Raw genomic sequence first — 24,107 nt, 5'->3', positions numbered from 1 at the left:
GCGCTAAAAATGCTTGACCAATTTTATTGTAATCTTCATTTGCAAAGGTTGTTTTCTAGCGGTTGAAAAAAATATATAATTTTTAAGCCGTTTTCACTAAAAATTTTCTGTTTTCATATTTTGATAGCTTAATTCTTCTTAAACTTTCTTGTTATATGCAATATAAACGCTTTCGTTTTTGAGGTATTTAGAAAAAAAACGAAGTTGTAGTATTCTTTTAATACGTGTTTAGAGCCAAGCTTACTGCGTTGGCTGGGAATGTGTACTTTTCGGTATGAAACTATTCATTTACTTTTTATACGATTCTTTATAAAATGGATAAAAAAACTACTTGTAATTAACATTTTTGGATGTTAAGTGCATGATTATGTTTCTTACTATAATGGTTTATTTAAACAGGTTATAGAGAGCATCAAAAGAGTTCGTTGGTTGATGGAATTTGTGAATTTTGTTACTGAAAATAACAGGTTCTTTTAATTAGAGATGAAGCTAAAAGCAACCTAGAAAACCAAGCTAAGAAAATTAAGCAAATATTGAGTGTTAAATTCCCTCCATGTAATATAGGGGATACTGTCCGATTAAAAAATCCTGATGTTAATAGAGGAAGAGTGGAAGTCAGTAGTGGAAGCAAATGGAGATGTATGTATCGTTTGAATAAGCTGTAACTTTTTAATTTATGACATATCTTTTTACTAAAATCCCTAAATGCAAATTTGACAGATTCTTTACTAAATCTGTCATCGAGGTACTCTACCTATTCAAATTTTTCCTAAATCCGTCTCTTTTGAATTTTTATCTTTAGATTCTTTTAAGTATAATGATTAGAAAGACATTATGACACACTTGTCATCATTTTTAATAAATGTCAATATCCTATCAATTTTTTTAATTTGCACCTTTAGTAAATCCCAAATACTAAATTTTACCTAAATGCGTCAACCAGAAAAAAAATTAGTTGATATACTACTATTCGGTACGATTCGTTAAGATTTTTTTGCCGGCTAGTTCCTCTTGGCGCAAATAAAGCACTTTCAATAACTTACATATACATAGCTATTCTGATTTTTTAAATAAGACTATTTTTAGGTAACGAGAGTGAAACAATCTGAACAAATGTTTTCGAGAAACCAGTTCACATTATGTGAGAACCAACACCTCGACATTGATAATGTGTCATCACAAAAGAAATATTTACGCCAGATTGCTACCAGCCAGTCTATGTCCGGTGGTCAGGGATATAGAAGATGCCATTGTAAAGCAAAATGCATAAAACTGAAACGTCGGTGTAAATCCTCAGGAGTACTATGTAACTCAAAATGTCATTCGAGCTTATCTTGCTCAAATAAGTAATTTTATAATTATTTTGATTAAACATTAATATTTCTAACCTTTTTTTGTCAAAAATTCAATGTCAAAATTAAAGCACAGTGTGTTTTTAGTGTTTTTGTACCTACAATTGTACCGTCTTATGCAATGGTCACTGGATAGATCTAGAATTATCCGGATAAGACACAAAGTCATTAAACTTATTCGCGTTTTACCCAGCTAAATTGGATAATACGTAATCTAACCCGATACAACTAGATTTATCCAACTTTGGGTTCTAACCGTAACATATATATTATACCATGTACAGGTGTTGTTATGCATGATGTTGCGCAACTTTTTACTAATTTAAGCAACTCAACCAACCCTGCCCTATCACTAAAAGTTACCCAGTTTCCGATGTTGACCCAAGAATTATACCCTGTGCATACGTATTATATTAAATGTTTACTATTTTTAAAAAAAAATAAATAGCGTTTACATAAATCATAAGTTAAAATATAATATTAAGTCTCATAAAAAAACAAGTCCTAGTTGCACGCCTTTGGCGAACCGTTTTTAATTTTTATCAGTGGATAACAATGGGCAAAGCTAATAAATTGACCCAAAACCAGGTGGCTCGCACGAAAAACCTGCACTCGACGAAAAGAAGAATTTTACATTGAAACTAATACCTAACTAAGGTAGTGGCATAAAATACTGGTGGGTCACGGGGTACCACTTTTGCATACCTAATGAGGTTTTATTGCTCTATGCATTTCTGAAATAGAGTATGATCGAAAAAGAAGCACAATGTCTCATTGTGCTAAACTTATTTCAAGGATCTGTTCATTAATATTTTTGTAAAACAAATACCTTAATTAGCACCTTTTTTATATACGCAAAGTCGAAAAAACGTGTTATTAAATAAAAAAGTAAGAATGCTAACCTGGCCTTATTACCCAACGGTACCTTATTTTTAAAACAAATGTACTACTATTTTACTTGTACTTTTACGTGTACGTGATCATAATCTGGAATTTCATGCGATCCTCCCAACTCACCTGTATAAAATCACATTAGTATCCCGTTATATTAGTCAAATTCATCAAAATGATAAAACTCACAAAAATACCCAAATTTAGGTCGGTATCAGCATATTCATATTATTTATTGACTATATTTAGATGTACGCCCAAAAGTAATTTATTTAAAAAAAATTAATTCCCATTTATCGTATAAAATCAGCTTGTTTTGTACATTAGCGTGTAATAATATGCCTTTCATTTACTTAAAATAATCCACATATATACATTTCTGGGTTAATGCGATTGACATTTTCTCTAAATGCGTCATTTATTCCCAAACAAAGCTGCTCTATATAATGACCTCATTTGACGTCAACGGTAAGAGGTTAAAAAGGGGGTTTATGTCACCTCTAACATTTTTTAAGCTATTCATTTTTGATTAAAAGAAGCATATAAATAGAAAAAATCTTCCGTTATTGAAACCGAGCCGAAGGTTTTATGTAAATAATGTATAGAGTGCATCCGTAAAGTAGCGGATAAATTCAATAAAAATTAAATGAAACCCGTTTCATCATTTTTCGTTCAAATTTGCTTGTGTAACCACTATTCATTTGTACCATATTCTTTGTAAAAAAATGCGTGTATATTTAATTTCCACGTAGAGAAACCATAAACCCAATATTAAAATCGACGGGTTCGAGCATTTTTTTCAGAAACTGTATTTCATTTTTATTGAATTTATCCACTACTTTACGAATGTAACAATATATGATTTGATACGATTAGGTCATCTAAAAGATTTTCGAAACATTGATAAAAAATAAATTTTTAGTACGATTATAAATAGACATTTATAGAATATGATAATAATGAGAAATTATACATAAACAAACTTCCCTTAATTCTCTACTTTCTTCCTAAAAATAAAAAATGTTTTGGAATGAATTAAAATATTAGAATATCCGCTATTCTAAATTTAATACTGTGTTGATTAACCTTTGAAATATCTGTTGAGAAACACAATTTATTGTTTCCAAATCGATAAGGTAAAACATAATTTTTTTAAAGATTTTTTCCAGAAATCTCTACTGTAGTCAATATTTTATGCTAAGTTGACAAGCAAAAAACCAGTTTATTTACCCGTTTCTGGTCGATAAAGAACAAAAAATATTTTACTATTTCAAGGTTAATGATATCCTAAAAATCCCTAATGAGATAAAAAATACTCTCACTGTTGCTCTAAATGAGGTCACTAGGGTTCCTGACTAAGAGATCTTAAAATCACTGCTTATATAAACATTTTATTCCATGAATTCTAATAAAAATAAAAAAAATCCACTGACTTTATATTGATCAACCTTAAAAAATTCAAGAAAAAAATATTTCATCATTAAGTAAGAAAACTATTGTTTTATACATTCGTTGTTGATCTTTTAAATCACGGCTGCAGTACATCAGCTCTAATTTTACTATATTCTACCAAAAATTCATCGTTTATCAATTAATTTGCTCGTTTTAAGTCGATAAGGAAACAAAAAATATTTAACTTATTCAAGGTCTTTAAAAGCGCTGACGAGAAGAAAATATTCTGACGATTTACTATAAATGCACAAAGAAGTAACAAGAGTTGCTAATAAAAAACCTTTAAAATTACTAGTTAGATAAATATTTGTCCCATGTAATAACAACAAAAAATTCAAAAAATGAGAAGAACAAAATCAAAAAATTCTTTACATTCTTGCTACGATAATTATGTAATTATATTTAAACCGATAAAGATGAATTTATAAAAAATGTCTAGGCGCAGGTTCGATAAGTGTTTGGACTGATTCTGGGTTGATAAGATTTTAAAATTACTGTAAACATAATCATTTAATTGAATTTAAGTCGATTTATCTTTAAAATCTACTTAAATGATTTTTTATTAAGGTTTTTAATTGGAAAATGTTTAAAATCACTGTAGAGACAAATATTTTATCGAATGAAAGTCCATACGAAAATATAAATTTTTTTGGTCAGAGAATCTATAAAATTACTGCAGAGAAAAATATTTTATAACATCTCAGCCCATCAGGAAAAATACAATTTTTACAAAAATATTTTTCTTCATACAAGAATTTGAGAATTTATAACAGTTAACCTATACTATAGTTAATTTTTAAGTTTGTTTTGGAAAAAACTAACAAAATGCAAAAGTTACAAGAAATTTCATTTTTAATAATCACAGAATGTAAACAGCTTTTTTTACTGCCTGTAATTTTTGTCATATTTCACCAATGTTTTTTTTTCATGATATTATTATATTAATCTAATACAAATGTTAATGCAAATTTGTTCATTTGTTCATCTATTACTCACCTAAGGCCAAATTTTTAAATTTTTTTCTCACTTTATTTTTAACAATTAAACAGTAAAAAATGTGTATGGTACTCAAAAGAAACAATAAAAAATATTGATAATAAAAATCTTAATAAAACTAAGGACAAAAAGAAGTATAAATATTTATCCTTAAACTTAATTTATTTAAAATATTTTTTTTAATACTTGAAACTTTTTTTAAGAGAATATTTAGCCTTTTAGTCTTTAGCATTTTAAACTGTCAAAAGTCAAATTATTTTTGCGTCAATATTTTTAAACCGATAAAGTAAAAAAAATCACAGGCAAACCAATGCAAAAACCTGCTTGAAAATGTTGCTAAAATAAATGTATTAAAAACAAGTAATAAAATCCCAATTTTTGATTGATCCCAAATCGATCAACCTTTCTTACTGAGGAAATTATATCATCGAGAAAAAAATCTTAAAATCACTGCGATAAATATTTAAGCCAATAAAGATTACTTTATGAAATATTTACAGCTGCAGGTTCGATAAGTCATAAAAACCATGCAGAGATAATTTATTAAATATAAACCGAAAAATTTTTTTAGAAACAATTTTTTTTTGATCGGAAAAGCCGTCAAATCACTGCAGAGAAAGATATTTTATTATATCTAAGCCCATTAGAAATATACATTTTTTTTAACAAAGTTTTCTATTAAAAGACCTTTAAAATCACCACAAAGAAAAATATTTTTACACGTCTAAACCCAGACAAAAATAGAGCTACAAATTTTTAGTTGAAAACGAAGAGTTGCATTTCTACACCCGTAAAATCATAACAGAAAAAAATGTTTTATAGGAACCAAGCAGAAAAAAAAAATTATGCGTATATTGTATTGAAAAACTTCACTGAGATCACTGCAGACACAAATATTTTATTGTATTGTATTATGTTCAAGTCCATACAAAAATACACATTTTTAAACAGCTCTTAAAATCATTGAAAAGAAACTTTTTTTTCGCATCCAAGCCCACAAAGAAAATTCGTTTTTTTTTTAATATCTGATTATGTTCCTATATCAAATTTTTGTCGTCAACAATCTATACATGGAGGAACCATGATCTTGGCTAGGCAAACAATTGAAACGATTTTTTGTAATATTGATAAGTATGATAATCTCCTGTTAGAGAATGTTTTTGAATTCTCTCTTTCTTTTTGTAAACGTTTTAATTTATATATTCTTTGTGTTTATAGGCCACCTATAGGAGATATTGCTATGTTTCTGGACAAACTTGATTCTCTTTTATCCCAGTTGCCCCTACACTCTAAGGTTATATTGGCTGGTGACTTTAATATCAACTACACTGATGAAACCTTCCCACGTACTTATCTTTTAAGTATTTTAAATTCTTACGACTTGAAAATGCACGTTCTTTCTCCCACACGAATAACTTTTTCATCTGCAACTACAATTGACTATTTCTGTACAAATTTTGATGACGTTTTATGCACAGTACTCCCATCTAATATTTCCGACCATGAAGCTATTCTTGCTAAAATGCCATATAATAATGTATTATCTTCATCTCATTATATGGGAAGAATTTTCAGCAGGAGAAATTTCAATGCTTTTTCTGCTGCTACAGCTTCGGTAAATTGGAATGCACTTGAAACGGCTTCTGACCCACTTACTTTATTTTTTCAAGTTCTGTGTGATAAGATCAATCAGTGCTTTCCTAAAATGAGGCTTAAAATTAAGAAACGAAAACCATGGGTTACAAGAGGCCTTAGAATTTTAGCTAAAAACCTCCGTTTTTTGACTAAATTGTGCAAATATACCACAAATGAAAGTATCCTTGTATATCATCAGAAATACTGTAGTCTGTATAGAAAGACAATTAAAGCAGCAAAATCTAATTATTATAGGGATCGCTTAAATATGTCATCAAATAGGCAAAGAGAGTGTTGGTGGATTATTAATGATTTTAGACATTGCCACAGAAAAGTATCTGAACCGGAGTTAAGACCTGCCATTTTAAACGACTATTATTGTGATATACCTAATATCTTGCTCAAGGGCATTCGTAGTAACATTGATCCCTTACACTATCTTTAACAAGTGTCGGTTGAGCATTCATTTTTCTTTCATCCTGTCGGTCTTACCGAAGTAAAAAATGAAATCAAACGTCTAAAAAACCATAAATCATCTGGAGCTGATGGGATATCTTCGAGGCTGCTACTCTTTTTGCCTGATTCAGCCTTAAATGCTTTAGTTTCTGCCATAAACAATTCTTTACATATTGGCATTTTTCCTTCATGTTTAAAAGAGGCAGTGGTTATCCCTCTTCATAAGGGTGGAGATTTGGATCAGCCTTATAATTTCCGTGCCATTTCTATTTTGTCTACCCTCTCTAAGATAGTTGAAAAAACTTGCAAAAAGCAGAATTTTGTCCTTTTTACATCATAATGGCATTTTGTCTGCAAATCAGTTTGGATTTCAAGCCGGTAAAGGGAATGATGCTGTTTTTAGCTTTTTGGAGAGCGTCTATGTGTCCTTGAATTCTGGAGAGTCATCGGCGGCAGTGTTTTGTGATCTATTCAAAGCATTTGACTGTGTGGATCATGAAATACTGTTATCTAAGCTCGATAAATATGGTTTTAGGGGCATAGCGTTGCGATGGCCTAAGTTCTATCTATCAAATCGTACTCAGAAGGTTACAGTGTCTGGGCGTTTGTCTGCTTCTAGATCCCTAAAATGCGGCGTTCCCCAGGGTTCAGTGTTGGGACCACTATTATTTTTACTGTATGTAGATGACTTGAGTTCATTGAAACTGCAGGGCAAGGTGGTTCAGTTTGCTGATGATATCACCATATTATGGAGCCATAAAAATTCTGATTATATTAAGACTTGTATCCTTGAAGACCTTCAGATTTTATCAGGGTGGTGTGTTTCCAACAGACTCGTGTTTAATGTAAGAAAGATGTCTATTATGGGGTTTAAGTGCGATGTTCAGGGTCTGATGTTTGACGAAAATTCCCTCTTGCAGAATAAAGAGTGCTGCAAGTTCCTAGGAATTACCATTGATGGTCGCCTTCGGTTTGAAGATCATATTTTACATTTAGCTGGGAAATTATCTTCTGGATGTTTGATGAACTATTTTTTCACTCTTTATCTTAAAAACAGCTGCTCTCATTCACAAAATTCCCAAACTACCCTCTGACACTGGCCATTTGACTCGTCGTGTAAATGATATTCCCTACATATTTCTACGTCTTCCCTTACCAATAACTCATTAATTTACATAAGTAAGAAAAATTACAATCATGTTCCTCTATGTGTTAGATATATATCGGATGTTAAGAAATTTAAAAGAGAATTAAAGACGCTTTTATTGGCTAAGGCATATTATAACCTGGATGACTTTTTTAATGATAGGTTTTAACCTTGGACATGTTGGAAAGATTTTTTTCCTTTTTTCTTCTCTAGTTTTGTCAACAAGTTTACCTTTATTTAGTAATTGATTTTTTTATTTAGTAATCTTTAATTCAAGTATGTTCAAAAAGTTTTGTCTTCTTGTGTTTAATTTTGTTCATTGTTTTGTCAAATTTTGAAATTGTATTTTTGTTTTGTGTTTTTTAGCTTGTATCCTACCACTGCTTGTACACAAGATTATTCTTACGTAATATAGCACATTTTTTTTTCTTTCTTTCTTTCTTTCTTTCTTTCTTTCTTTCTTTCTTTCTTTAAATCACTGCTAATATACTATTAAATACAAACCAATAAAGGAAAATATTTTTCTTTCACAAGTTTTGCAATATAAATCTGTAAAATTATTGCTGAGATAAATATATCATCCTAGAAGAATTTGACAATTTAAAGCAGTTTTTTTATAATGCTTATAGCTGCTTTGAAGTATGTTGTGGAAAAAAGTGGTAAATACAATAAACAGTTTTTTCTTTATTACCTGCCATTTTTGACAGATATCACCAATGTATATTTTTTTATTTTTAAGATCTGCTTATTATTATACTGTTTTAATATTATTGGTACTGCAAATGTCTTGTCCATATTAGTTACCTAAACTCAGTAAGTTGAAACATAAATTTTAAGTTCTTGAAAGTATTTATCATTAAACTTAATTTATTTCCCAGAACCTTCACTCCATCTTTAATTTATTTCAAATATTTTCAGAAATATTTGGAATATTTTGCATTCTTTACATTTTAAAGTTGCCAAAAATCAAATTACTTACTCTACTGTGAAAGGATAAGATTTTAAAAATTTAAAAATGTTTTTAAACTTAGAACTCAAATTACAGTTCTTTACTCATTTAAACTTCTTCATCTTCACTAAATTCTTTTCAGATTCCTGTACTATAAACCCAAAAAATCCTCTATTACTTATTTAAAGATTTGCCCTTAAATCCCCCACATCTAACTCCGTTTCATCCATCAAAATCCACAAAAAGAAAAATTTCAAGAAAAACCAGGTTAATCCCAGTGGGACCCAGTCCAGACTCCCTGAAGCCATTGACTGACTCATCCTGCAGCCTCTCAAAACTGTTGCTTTTCCCGATAAACCGGCTGCTGACGTCACCCCGTGACGTCACCACGACCCCTGGGAAAATTTATTATGGCTTCGTCTTCTTTTTATGTATTTCTTATTTAATTACGTTGTAATCTTAGAAGAAATGTGATGACATTATTATAAGAGGGTAATTTTATTTTTAAATAGGTTAATTAATGTATTTATATACCTTAATATAGTCAATAATTAAATGCGTATGCTTACATCAACCTAGATAATGTTTTCAGGACTTACCTGCCAAAATTCTTTTGTTATATCAATAGGCGAGTTGCACTAAATTTTTTTTAACAAAGTTCTCCCACAAAAAACCAACTTGAATGAAAGGCGTAAGGGCAGCCGGTTAGATTTTAATGAAGAATAATTTGGCACGTTGTTCCTGGAAGAGCGTTTTCCGGTTAGGGCGCAGGATCGCGTTCATTGAAAAACCTTCGGCGTCGCGACGACGAAGGGCGTCTCGCCGACGCGACGTGTTAATATAGGGTGTTTTAGATCGTAGGGTCAGATTGCAGTAGTAGGTAAATACAGGAGTTGTGAGTAGCCGGGTATACATTTTTGATGTTTATTTATTGTGGGAGTAACAAGTCGGTTGAAAAGAGTTTAAATTTCTGTTGTGTTGCGTCTTCTGGTTTTGTTGATTTTTCTTGAAAAGAATAATTTGTTACAAGTTGGATTCTATGCCATACATAAGTTTTTAAAATTTTTAAGAACTCTATGAAATTACCCCAGAATGATTTTGCGTGACTCTAAAAAGAACATATGTATATTTTAATGCTATTATATGTATTTAAACACATTTTTAAATGAATATTGTTAAACCTTTTGAGTTTTTAAAAATATTTCTATATAATAATAATAATAAAAATAAAGGTCTTTTTATTTAGGAAAAAAAAATACAATTACAAAGTTTAAAGGCGAGATTCAGCGCACAAAGATTCAGATATCTAAATGCCTGTTCTTCCATCTAAGCTAATTATCTATACTATACTAAGTTTCAAAATAGGAATAATACAAACGCTATAAATTATAAAGAGTATATCAACCAGCAACAAAAAAAGAGAATATCTGACAGCATATACGCTTACACAAGGAAAAAGAAACAAATTCAACCCCACAAACAAAACACATCACAAAGCAAAAGATACAGTCTGTTATATTATACAGTGCTTTCATTTCAAAACGATCCACCCTTAATAACTTTCTTAAAGAAAAAAAAAAACACGTCAAATTAGATATACAGGGGGACGTTTAATTATGCATTTACTGAAGTTCTGTCAATCACCTCCTCACCTCCAGCTATCCAGCTAACCTCACTTTAATATGTCAAATGGGAACCCCCATCGTGTGATACATCATAGTAAGCAGCGTAAAATTCTCTATTCAACGGTACCAAAAAAAAATGAAATCGGTAATGTGTAAGCAAATAGTTAGCGAAAATGTCTAGAAATAATGAATATTTTATTTACGCCAAACTTTGGTATGTCAAATGGCTACCCCATGGTGTGACACATTATTTTAAAGGGTATTCATTATGCTATCAATGGCTGTAAAAAAAAATAAAATTGATTGACCATGAAGCAATTAAAGTGTAAATCGGTAGGGTGGAAAAACAAATTTAATTAGTTTAACAAATTTATTTTATTAAATGTTCAAAATGCGCGCCGTTATTAGCAAGACAATAAAAAAAGCCTATTTTCAAACTTCTCACGAACATTGGCAAGGGTCTGCCTGCTAATTTCTCTGCATTCTTGAAATATTCTATTTTTTAAATTCTCAATACTCTCAGGTGGGGTTTTATAAACTTTGCTTTTTAAGTAGCCCCGAAGAAAAAAGTCTAGTGGGGTTAGGTCCGGAGACCGCGCAGGCCATTCGATTGCACCACAGTCATACCACAGATATAGTCTAATGCGATAATTGTTTTTGTTTTCATCATCGGAATAGAGGAAAGAAAGTAAAAAAAAACGAAACAACTACTAAATTATGCTTTATTATTCCTGCAGTAATTTCTTAAAAATGTATTTTTTTAACTCTTTCAGGCACAAGATTTTTCCCCGTTTCTAATCCCATGTTGCACAAATACTAAAAGTTCTGATTTTTTAAATTTTCTCAATCATAATTGAACTAATTCATAAAAATTTAAAGATTCTTATATATTTTTTTTTAAATGAAATGTCAGTTTGACAGATAATTGGTGGCACTGGAAATGTGTACCACCGTGCAACTTGAACTAAAGTTAGGAGGCAATTATGAAAAAAAAAAACGATTATTCTACAGAAAACCAGAAGTATTTTACTAATTGATAATCAAAATTAACAATATCTACTTTGTTTTGAGATATTCTTGAAAACAGTCTTTAGATTTGCCTAAGCATAACGGAACCTTACATACTGTACAAGACCATTCAGTACGAACTTGGTGGATTCTGGTAATACATCTGGCACATCTTCGTCTTGTAGTCCTTACAGGCTGAAGATCTGATGACTGAAAGGCACTTTATCTGGTACTACTCTTTTTATTTTCTTGAAAGCTTCCGATTGCGTATCACGATCTGCACTAATTTGAACGTATCGTTCTGCTAATAACCCATCAACAACTCTTCGATGAAAATCTTTTAGGGGTAACCTTTTTAGACCTCTTAGTCGATAGAGAGTGAACGAATTGATGACGCAGCAATCAATGAAATGAAAAAAAATTCTCATCAACCATTTTTTACTTTTACGATCTAGCTCATAAGATGATTTTATTTGGTCGAAACGGTCCACAAAGTTCATGTTACTATTGTAGTCCACCAGTGCCATAAGACAAGGAACAGGGATTTTACTACCATCCTTTTGTTTTCGCTGCACAGAGCTTTTTACCGTTGGATCATGATAATTGGTCAAAATATGGACTGCTTTTTTGTCTTTCCATTTAATCAAACTGATCCCATCAGAACTTATTGAATAATAATATTCACCTTGCTTCAAAAGTTTATCTTTAGTCATTTTTGGAAGATGTTTTCTGTTCGACTGAACTGTACCACATGCATAAATGCCCCGTTCTTTGAGAATTTTCAATAACATATACGAGTTGAAAAAAATCGAAGAAAAGCAGGTGATTTTTTTGTTGGAGATCCTCGGTAAGTCTAAGTATTACCTTTTCCCCTAACGAATGTTCCACGTAGTCATCGGTTTTACCGGTATAAATATCAAAGTCATATAAATATGCATTTGACTCAGCCAAATTTTGTAGCCTTGTTTTATAGGCTTTTTCGGCATATATTGCTTCAACCATAGACTTATAACCAAGGATAATTATAATAAATAATCATATGATAATTATAATAAATAATCCTTGGTTATAAGTCTATGGCTTCAACGTACTTCGCCCCTTAAATTTTACCATTGATTCATCGATTGCGATGTTTTTTGTACAATCATAATATTTTTTAAAATTCTCCCTAATTTTATCTAAGGGCCTAACTTTATACCGTTTATCGAACCCTGCATCCCCTTTTTTTGGCATTACGCTATTGTCATTGAGGTGAACCTGGCTAAGCAACCAACCGAATCTATTTACAGTTATAAACTGGGAAATGTAATTATCGTGCATGTCTTCGTCGACACTCCAATAGTCTTTATAACTAGGTAGTGGTTTGATTCCCATGAGAATATTAAGACCACAGAAAACCTTCATTTCTTTTGGATTTGTAGGATTATATTTTTTGTTATTTTTTGAAATTCTTGTTCAGTTTGTAGAGGTTTGTTTGAAAAACAATGTTTTCTATAAGGTCGCCACTTATAAACAGATTAAAAAAAAATAAGGTGACCACAGGTGATCTTCCTTTTATAGTAACTCAAGACATAAACCTTCATTCTTAGTCTCAGTAAACGGCTGGGCCGGGTTTATTAGATGTAAATTTTGATAAGACCATGAAACTTTAGGTCGGTTGGTGAAGGTGGTTGATTATTTGATTTTTGTAAATACCTTGAAAGTGGGACGTCATCATCGCTGGAGTCATCAATTACTACTGATCATAATATCATCAGCCTGTATTTCACAGAATTAATTTTCATTGTCGGACTCTTCTGAAATAATTGATTCGTGATCACTTGGAACTTTATCTATAATTTCTAATTCGTCGTAGAACTCTTTTTCAGTCATATCGACCAATAAGCCCATAGGATATTTACTGCTGCCAGCGAAAGCCATAGCCTAAAAAAAGAAAATACCCTTATTTCATAGTGGTACAAATTAGGGACTCATTAAAATGATGTTTTTTTCAAACCATAATCCTTAATTTTTATTGCATTTATGTTTTTTACATTAATATATACATCATAAAATGCAAATAAAATACAGAATAATCCGAAATGCTTACCTTATCAAAATAAAAATAACACTAAATATTTACAAACAAAAACACGTGCTTCTTGCAACATCTAATGCGTTTGACCAGTTAAGACAGGAAATATTTATGCAGTATAGTAAAAATCCACATCCATGTTCAAAAATATGGTAGGGATATGTGGTACAGAATATATGTCGCTGTGTCGAACAGGAAAATGAATTTGAAAGGTGGTTTATTTTTTGTACTACTATGCATCTTTTGCGATTGTGAACATCTGTGCGAAATTTTATTTTATTATATAAGTAAGGTGGAGATCTTTAATTAATTATTTTAAAAAACATTAAAGATGCGTGAAAAATCCTTCTGTTGTGCATAGTCAACCACCTGGTTTCCTTAAGCTAGGAAGATAAGACTTTAAGACTAGGAAATCACACAGTAGAATTTTTGTTTCTTTATTCAAAAAGGTAAAACGGTAAAAAGGTAAAACGTAACGATGTGGATAAATATTTTTAAGGTTTAACAATCCTTTTTGAATACATGAATTTACGAGCTGCGTGAATCGCAGGTCACTATCCAGAATCAACTCAAGCTCTTGCTGTGCTCCACGTGTTTTATAGGCTCGTTATTGATATGAATTAAATCCCTATAATACTGCAAAAAATTCTTACGGCTACCTTTGCCCCTAAACAGCATAAATGCTGATTTCATAGAATTTAATTGTAAGCAATGATTTTTAGAAAACTTGTAAACGTTAGCAAGGTCATAATTAATGGCTCACACCTGGTTTAAATGAGAGATATATTTGAGTATCATCAGCAAAATAGTGCTGCTTAGATGATATGAATATTTTTGTCATGTTTGATACATAAATTGAAAAAAGGATTGGCTCAAGGATGGAGCCCTGAGGCACGCCAGAAGAAATCTCTAACAAACCAGAATCTACGCCATTATAAGAAACAGCTTGATACCTATCTCTAAGATAATTAGCAATCAACGCGCATGCCCCCTTCCCTAAACCAACAAATGATTATTAAAAGATCATGGTTGAGAGTATTAAAGGCCTTGCTATAGTCAAGCATTACCAGTAATGTTAGTTTATTGGAATCAAATGCTGATAAAATAACATCAATTATAGAGGCCAATGCCGTACAACAGCTGTGGTTTGATCTAAGCCCTGATTGTGTCACTGGTAAAATTGAGTTAACATATTTCTGAAGCTGCATTTCCATTACTTTTTCTAATATTTTTGATATCATTGAAAGAATGCTTATTGGTCTCAGATCACTTAATGTAAGAGGATTTAGCGTCTTGAGTAAAGGGCTAATTTTCGCTTTTTTCCACTTTGAAGGAAAAACAGAATTTTTGAGACAGAAGTTTATGACATGGACAATATAAGGTAGTAGAAAAGGCAGGCATAGTCGGATGGTAAGTATATTAATTTCATCAATGCCCGTGGTAGTAGTTTTAATGTTATTAATAACCTTTACAAGATCATACTCCGACACGGCCAAAAATCTAAAACTTGCTTGAAATAAGTTATGTTTAACACTTTTATAATAATTTAGAATATTTTTATTTAAATTAATTTTTGGAACAGAGCTGATAAAAAACTGGTTAATTTTTTCGACATTTTTATGATTTTTAGGAATATTATTTTTATTTTGTTTATTTTTTAGGTTAAGTAATTTTATTGAAGGCCACACATCTTTTGTAGCAGTTAATTGTAAGTTAAAATATAATATTTTTTCATTACGTATTGCAAGAGTGGTCATATTTCTTAGGAGTTTATAACTATTCCAGTCATCAATACTTTTATTTCTTTTGTATTTTGCTAGCATTCTATCTCTATATTCTAAGGGCTATGCATCATAGCCCTTACAGCGTCAGTGCTATGATGCATGGAGCGTACGGCTTGGTAATGCGATATTTTATAGGTGGTGCATGTAAATTAAGCAACGCAACTATGTTGTCGGTTATAAAAGAAATTTTTTACTCAACATCTGTTAAATGATTTATATTATTCTAGGGTATAGACCGAAGATCCGAGTCAAACTGTCGCAGATATATTTATTCGCAAATGCGTGTCCAGTTCAGTTTCTGATGTTTCGCATCCAGAACAGTAACTTTCTTCCCAAAACCTCTTTTTCCTTCCAGTTTTTCCGCGTTTATTAGTTGCTGGAACTTATACTTTTTATGCCTGACTAGGTAACCTAAGTAGCCTAAGCTGTTTTTCTTACTTTTAGAATATGTTGTATCTCTCGCTCACCACTATTCTCTAAAGTACTTCATCGCTCGTAGTTCTATCCGTCCAAAGGATCCTCAGCATTCATCTGTAGCAACAGAGTTTAAACGCCTTCGGTCTATTCATGATGCTTGCTTTCAACCTCCATGATTCCGGCATCAGTCTTAGACGTAGATTTAGGTCAAAATATGAATCAGAAAGGAGTCGCTTAGGCTTATATCACACAAATTCTTGGCTTCATTCTAGTATTTATTTCGTTATTTGTGTTTGAATCTCTTTCAATCCAGGAACCCAAATATTTAAAACGCTTTACCATTTCTAGGATTTCCACTCAAGATGAGTTTAAAATATGTAACGCTCTCCAGACCTTTTTTATGTAGCAACAGACAAATTAGCAACATTGTTTTTGAACGATATTCTTTTTAAGTCAAATAAAGTCAATTCAAATCAAAAGTAATTTATTTGCCATAAAGAGTCAATACATCCCTAGAAACAAAATAAAGATAATATATTTAATATTTTAAATTACATCTTCTCCCGTCAAAAAGATCCCGCGATTTTCAACAACCGATACTCTTTAGCTACTGACAAAAGAAGCCAAGAGTGGGACAAACCCGTCAACTTAAAATTAATAAATAAGGAAACTAATAAAAAAAAAACAACAAAAAAATCATCAAACTAAATAAATTATTACAGAAAGAATAACAACAGATTTGCACGAGTGTGTGCTAAGAATCAATATAAGTAATTAATATTTTAATAAATTTTTATTTATAATATAATTTTTCCATAATAATTAATTATAAGCCTGAGGCCAGAGGGAGACGGAGGAAACGACGAACGGCCAGAGACGGATGATGGACGGTCCAGACAATTTTTGATAATGTTTACTTGTATGTATTTTAGGTCAAAACGCGAATGCATGCACCTCTATTGTTAAAAAGACAAAGAGAAGAAAAACCAAAGATAAGAGTAAAACAAAAATGTATGTACATATTAGTTAGTTGCGAGCCTATAGTTGAGTCTGCAGGAGCATTAGTTTCACATGCTTTTTAAAACTATTTATTGTAAAATTTTTAATTGTATTTGGAGTCATTCAAAATCTTACACGCCCTGTATGATTTTTGAAAGTTTGTCGTCCGGTGAAGAGCAACTCTATATAAATTAATGCTTCTAGTTTCATGAGCAGTGTGTGGTAGTGGCATTAAGCAGTTATGCAGATACTCCGGTTTGCGGTTTCCCAGTCTTGATTATTCTATAGACAAAGCAGTACATATGAAGCTCTCCTCTATTTTCCATGGTTAAAATTTTGTTATTATTTAGATGTGGAGTTATATGATCTCTATTGGGGATGTTAAAAGAGAATCTCTTGCATGTGGTTGTAATTTTTGATTTTTTTTTTAATATAAACTTGTTATAGAGTCGGAGTATACCACATCTCCATAATCAAATAATGATAAAGTTGGAGTATCACAAAGGAAGTATTTAATTGTTGAGGGTAGGCAGTTTCTTAGGTGATATACATTTTTTAGGCGATAGTAAGTTATTGTTATAGATGTGTGTTTCAAATTTTGTTGTTTCGTCAATAATTATGCCCAGGTTTTTTACTTCCGATTTAAAAGGAATAGGTTCGTTATTTAAAATAATTGACATATTATTTTTCAGGTACTCCCTTGCTTGTTTACTTTGGCTTATAAGAATTGCCTGGGATTTCGTAGCATTGATGTTAAGATTATGATCAATGGCATAATTAAATATTCTCGTTAAATCTTGATTTATTTTAAGATTACAGTCTGTCAGATCTTCACGGTTAATTGGCACATAAAGTTGCGAATCGTTTGCATATTGATGTAGTGTGCTATAAAATAGACAGCTATGCATGTCTGCTACATAAATAGAAAATAAAAAAAATGGAGTTAGAACTGATTCTTGGGAGACGCGTTTTGTTATTGGTTTGTACTTTAATTTGTTTACCCCGGATGCGGTTGCAATTGACACATAACACGCTGTATTAACCAAAAAATTTGAAAAAAGTTTATTACGCGTTTGGAAAAATTATAGTACTGCAGTTTCGCAACCATCATTTTGTGATCCAAGGCGTCGAATGCTTTACTAAAGTCTAGCATTGTAAGAAGTGTTGATGACTTTTCGTCCTTATTATGTTTAATGTCGTTAAGGACTTTGGCCAAACACAACGCTTCCATTATATAATTGTAATGGATTTTATTTCGTCTTTAGAACATTAAGAGACATTGGCAACAACTTTGTTTAAGTTTAACATGTGCCCAGGGGCAAAGGGGTGTTTTGTTCGAAAAAAGGCGATTCAAGCCGATCTTTTCACAAGTAAATACCGATACTTTTATAACATCATATTAAGGAGAATCGTCATCATAAACGTAGAATATGAGATCATAGAAATAAACCTAATTAAAAGCTTAAATGTGAAATACAAAAATAATTATATTTTTAAATTCAAATATTTTTTCGAAAATTCTTATCTATTCAAAGGCCATAAAAAATAAAACACTCGAGTTTTATTCATAGTTCTATTAATAGGACTGATTTTATGTTTTTTGTTGTCTTGGCAGAAAAACAGCATATTAAAATGTTAAAAATTTGTATTTTAAAAGATATATTATTAAGAAATCTAAGCATGATCTCTTATTAATAAATAGTTTTCTTGTAAATATTTTTTGCCGACGTCACTGGTCAAGATTCCTTATATGGGTAGTATCAGTAATGCGTTCGAGCGGAGTTGCGATGTTGTTGCTCTTTTCTCTAATGTACCTTACCTACATTAATTTATCTTTGAATATTAGCTTCTAGTGGAATATGGAGTATCTTCCATTTTTTATTTTAATAAAATTTTTCATATCTTATTAAAGGGGAAAAGTAGTATTGTTCTGTGCCTGTCAAGACACAAATAAGTGACACATTTTAATGATATTATAAAGTTTTTTTTGCTATTTCTACATAAGCATTTGACCTCATTGCATCAAGAGTGTTGCAAGCAAACAAATTCCATAGTTCCGTTTAGAGCATGCAGGAAACTCAGTTAGTGCAGATTCCATCTAGAGCAATTTGTACGATACGAGTAGATGGCGCAGGTACGAGCAGCAGTGACAGAAAGAGCGCTTTTACAGCGACAACTGGTAACTATGGTAATAGTTGGGCAAAGCAGTCAAAATACGAGGCTAGAAAGCCAAATGTTAACGCAGGTCGGTCTACATCAACCAGACCAGACGATTTTGATCGAAGGAATAATAACAAAAACAAAATAATTTGTTTTCAGTGTAAAGAACCCGGTCATTTCATATGAAAATGTACAAATTCAAGCGGTTATATATATACAGTGCAGTATTTTTAAATTGTTAGTACCTATTGCAAGGATGATTCAGGTGCGAGTAAATACATGACCCCAAATGTAAGTTGAATTTCAAGTGCCAAGATTTCATACGCTAAGGTAAGGGACATTGTATAGTTGCAAATGAGGAGAACCTAGGGTCAGGTGTATCGGCGACGTTAAGATCCAATGGTTGGTCGCAACCTTACCACTCAATATGTTCTTGGTGTACCAGGATTGACAACTAATCTGGTATCGCTAGGTGAATTAATATCAAAAGGTATCCATGTAATATTTTATGAAAGTGGCTGTTCTATTTTTACTAGCAATAATAAATTATTAGCTACTGCTGATATATGTGATGGTTTGTACAAATGAAATTTAAGTTTTAACCAAAGAACTAGACTAACATTGACTGGTATACGCAGGGACCCAAAGGTGTGGCACAGAAGGCCACATTAACAGCCAAGATCTTAACAAAATGACTACCTTGGGAATTCTGTTAAGATCTTGGCTGTTGGGCTTAACACTAAGGAATGCATTTAGTATCGACTCAAGAAACTGTATTGTTGTTGCGAGGGAAAACAGACAAGGCTGCCTTTTGCACACAATGGAAGTAAGGCGTTGTTGGAAGTTATCTATGGAGACGTTTGTAAAACAATGATAGTAAATTGTATTGGAGAAGTAATGCTTTTTTTTTACCTGTTGATCACCATAGTAGGATGTCCTTCATCTATTTTCAAAAGCTAAGAGCCGAGTATCGAATAGTTTTAAAGTTTTTAAGACTATATGGTCGAGAACCAAGTTGGTCGTAAAATTAAAATATTCAGAAGTGACTAAGAAAAAGACATATTGTTGACACTAAATTTAGTGGCAACAACTTTACATCTTTCTTTGAGTCAGAAGGTATTTCTCACCAATACTCCAGATTAAAACAGTCTTTCAGAGAGGCTCAACAGATGTTTGATAGCGAAAGGCAAAATGCCTTATATTTGACGCTGGCTTGGAAGAGATGTTTTGGGCAGAGGCAATAAATAATGCTAGTTACCTAAGGAACAGGTCGATTTTCAGTGCATTGGATGGTAGGTCTCTATTTAAAATGTGGCATGGTAAGAAACCGGATTTATCCTATATCAGGATATTTGGAAGTAGCGTTATGATCCACATTCCAAGGGAAATGAGGCTCAAGTTAAAGTGCAAGATAAAAAGTGCAACAATTGCATACTGGCTGGATATGCTGAGATTATAAAGGCCTACCAAATATATGACTCGAGTAAATATGAGGACGTGCCGAGTAGAGATTATGAGTATGTAAGTAATATTAAGTTACAAAAGTACCGAGCAAGAGTTCTGTGAGGAAACTGTAGTTGAAGTGGGGGATAAACTTGAAAAACTGGGAATAAACTGGATCAGAGGGACAATAACCCAGAGTTAGCTCTAGAAGCCAGTTCTATAAGTAGTAAGATTGACTGTATTGAATATAAAAGTTTTTGATATCCAAAATGACATAGACTATGTACCCGAATTCTCCCGATATTAGTCTTTGTTAGATAACTTTGGTATGAGACCCCAATGGAAAAGAATCTGAATTCAGTGAAAGGAGATAGTAGTGTGTTATCAGGGCCTTACCGTCAAGCGAAAGGTGGTTTTATGTATTTATCCGTAATGACGAGCCCAAACGTTTCATACAGTGTTCGCTATTTAAGTCAATTCCGTAACTGTTTTAATGAGACTCATTGACAAAGTGTTAAGAGACTTTTAAGGTATCTTTAGAAAACTAAGCGTTATTGTTTAAGTATCAAGAGGATTGTAAACCGTTTTTAGGATATGTTGATGCCGATTGGAGAAACAGTGCGGTTGGGTTGGCAGAAGGTCATTTCCTGAGTTTTGCTTTGTTTATGCTGGTTGTGGTATTCCTTGGGAAAGCACAAAGCAAAAGACTGTATTTAGCACAGATGAATATTTGGCGCTTTCTGAGGCTTCAAAAGAAGCAAATAAGCTAAAAAAATTGTTAGGAGAATTAGCCAATTTTAGCGATAGTAAAAGTGCCTTAAAGCTATCGTTAAACTAATAGTATTCCAATAAGTCACCCTTTTGTCAGAGAAATGGTGCAGAATTAATTAATTAGTCTTGAGGTTTTAAAGACTACTGACATTTTGACTAGTAGGGGTGTTAAGATGAGTTTAAAATATGTAACGCTCTCTGGATATTTTTTATGTAGCAACAGGCTATTTGGCAGCCTTGGTGTGTTTAAACGATATTCGCTCCACCTCAAATAATGTCAATCATTAAGTCGATTCTCAGTGGGGATTTTTGGCAATTACCATTGTCCTCGTTTTCTTAAGACTGATCTTCAATTCATAGTCTGAGCACACTCTTTGAACGCTATATCTTAGTTGCGTTTTGTACTTTGAATTTTAGTAAATTATGTTTATACCAATATAAACATTATTTAATATTTATGATTAAATTATTTTTATATTTTAATCACAAGTTAAGTACATTTTTGTCTGATGGTCAACTTTTCTCTAAGATTGAAACATTTAAAGATTTTTTCCTACTACCGTGCGTAAAGTACTCACTTTACAATCTTCCCAGGGTTAATAGTTTCACTTTTTAAGCACTTTTTAGTGCCTAAAAATAATTTACGTTTATTTGACATTTAATTTATAATTTGTGAAAATTATCACCGACATAATAGTTTTTTATGTAACAAGTTTGTAAAATGATCCTTTTTTTATGAATGGGAAATTTGTCACACAAAAGGTCATTTTAAAGTGAAACTATAAACCCTGGGAAGTGTGTAAAGGGAGTACTTTGCGCACGCTAGTAGAAAACAATAATTTTAATATACTTGTGAACAAATAAGAAATAGCAATATATAATACAAATAGCTTAATTGTCATTGGCTCAGATCCGAGTTCAAATACTCAATGTGATATAACAAAAGAAAATAGAATAAAATATGATAGAAAAAATAAAGTGTTGGATCAAAAAGAAATGCATTATGATAATGTAAGTTCTTTAAATGTTTACAAACGCAAACTGCTAAGTAATAAATTATCATGCCTGAAACTATTTTAAATTTTAAATTTCTTGTACCTATCGCTTTATGAGTGTTGTAACTCATCTTTTTTAAATATTACTTACATACAATGCTATTTTTTATTAGTGGATATTCTTTTTTAATAATGCGTGTGAAAATAGTGCCCGACCGGTTGTCAGCAACCATCGAGAATATATCGGTTTGCAGGCAATGAAATCAAGAAATTTTGATTGTGACTTTCTTATATTATTATTAATTATTAGTTGGTACTATTATTATTATTATTTAATTTCTTTATTGTTTCTTAAATCTTTTAAAAATAATAATTTAAAAATTATGAATAATTAATTTTTGTCTGAATATATCCCCGTAGTAATCCTCCATTGCTTCTAGCATTTATAGAAATTACTTTCTTACATAGTTTAATTAATTCCATACGAAAATTATTATTTTAATAAAATTGCCAGAACCTAGTTACAACCAGTTTTAGTTTTATTATTATTTAATTTCTTTATTGCTTCTTAAATCTTTTAAAAATAATAATTTAAAAATTATGAATAATTAATTTTTGTCTGAATATATCCCCGTAGTAATCCTCCATTGCTTTTAGCATTTATAAAAATTATTTTCTTACATAGTTTAATTAATTCCATACGAAAATTACTATTTTAATAAAATTGCCAGAACTTAGTTACAACCAGTTTTAGCACAACAGTAATCACATTATTTTATTAGACTGATATGAGTGAAAAACTATTTCCATTAATAAGATCTAATTTGAGATAAAATTACTTACATCGGACGAAAAACTCTTCGAACTTATATACTCACCGATCATGTTGTGCCTTTTTTATCTTCAAATCCTCAATAAATTTATAATCATTCCTCGGTAGAGTACATACTATAATTTTTTCAGACGTGTCAGTAGTCCATGGCAAATTGCACTTATCCCTATTTAAGTAAGCATGGTCCCTTACGGGGGCACTGTACTGTTGCAGACTGCACGAGCTCGCTCCTGATTCGTCGTCTCCGTCGTAACCACTACAAAAAAAAGAAAGCTTCATATATTAAATACATATCTGAATATTAGATTGTTAAACTTTAAGATCATTGATTAATTTATGGTAATTTGGTGACAACATTATTAATTTTATAATTATGAATAGTCTTGTATCTTTATCAAATATAATTGGTGTACTAATTTAGTCTAATGATGAGGCATCGAAACGTTGTCATTTTAAGAAAGTATAGAACTTAGGGAGAACTTGGGTGGTTTTGATGCTAAGATTGGTGCTTCTAAAGAAGATAATGATATGCGAGGATGATCAGCGGAAAGAAATAAAACTTCCGACGAAAAAAAAAACAATAAATGAACATCCTAAAGGGCATGTGAGAAACAATGATACGTACACAAGATCCTTGATACCAAGAGTCGCCTAACATAATCTGGTTAAAAACAAAATCCATATTAAATATTGCCAATAAGGGCGTCACAAATGACACGAAAGGAAAAGAGGAAGCAATGTATTACAATGTAAAAGGAAACAGCCAACAGCTTCAGAAGATAAAGAGAGGCCTATCAAGCAGTGAAGCGACTTTGTCAAAGAGACAAAAAGAGCCACTTGAATGAATTTTGCAAAGTAAGAGTTACACAAAAACAACACTGAAACTAAAACAGATAATTCCTTTTTTCGCACCAAACCGTAATGTCATCAAAGGTGAGAATGGAGTGCTACTTACAGCCAGACAAGACATATTAAATGAATGGAGGGAATATTGCGAAAATCTGATGATGGAGGATGATGTAGCGCAATTACCAACACAAATGAAACACAGTTTTGAAAAGGAACCTCACATACTCAGAAGTGAATTTGAAATAGGAATAAGTAAATAATTAATGTTATTT

At 31.5% G+C, this 24,107-nt stretch overlaps 1 protein-coding gene across 1 annotated transcript in view; it reads right to left on the bottom strand.

Moving 5' to 3' along the window:
• Positions 1-24,107, bottom strand: part of LOC126750301 (phosphatidylcholine:ceramide cholinephosphotransferase 2-like) — a 113,204-nt gene that overhangs the window by 81,852 nt on the left and 7,245 nt on the right. Inside the window, exon 2 of the mRNA XM_050459875.1 lies at positions 23,033-23,242. The gene's annotated coding sequence lies outside the window, so the exon portion shown is untranslated. The remainder of the gene's footprint in view (positions 1-23,032; positions 23,243-24,107) is intronic.

The sequence above is a fragment of the Anthonomus grandis genome, chromosome 1 (genome assembly GCF_022605725.1).
Source record: "Anthonomus grandis grandis chromosome 1, icAntGran1.3, whole genome shotgun sequence".
NCBI classification, from domain to species: domain Eukaryota; kingdom Metazoa; phylum Arthropoda; class Insecta; order Coleoptera; family Curculionidae; genus Anthonomus; species Anthonomus grandis.
Note: the sequence above shows the minus strand (reverse complement) of the source record. Positions and strands in the feature narration are given on the sequence as shown.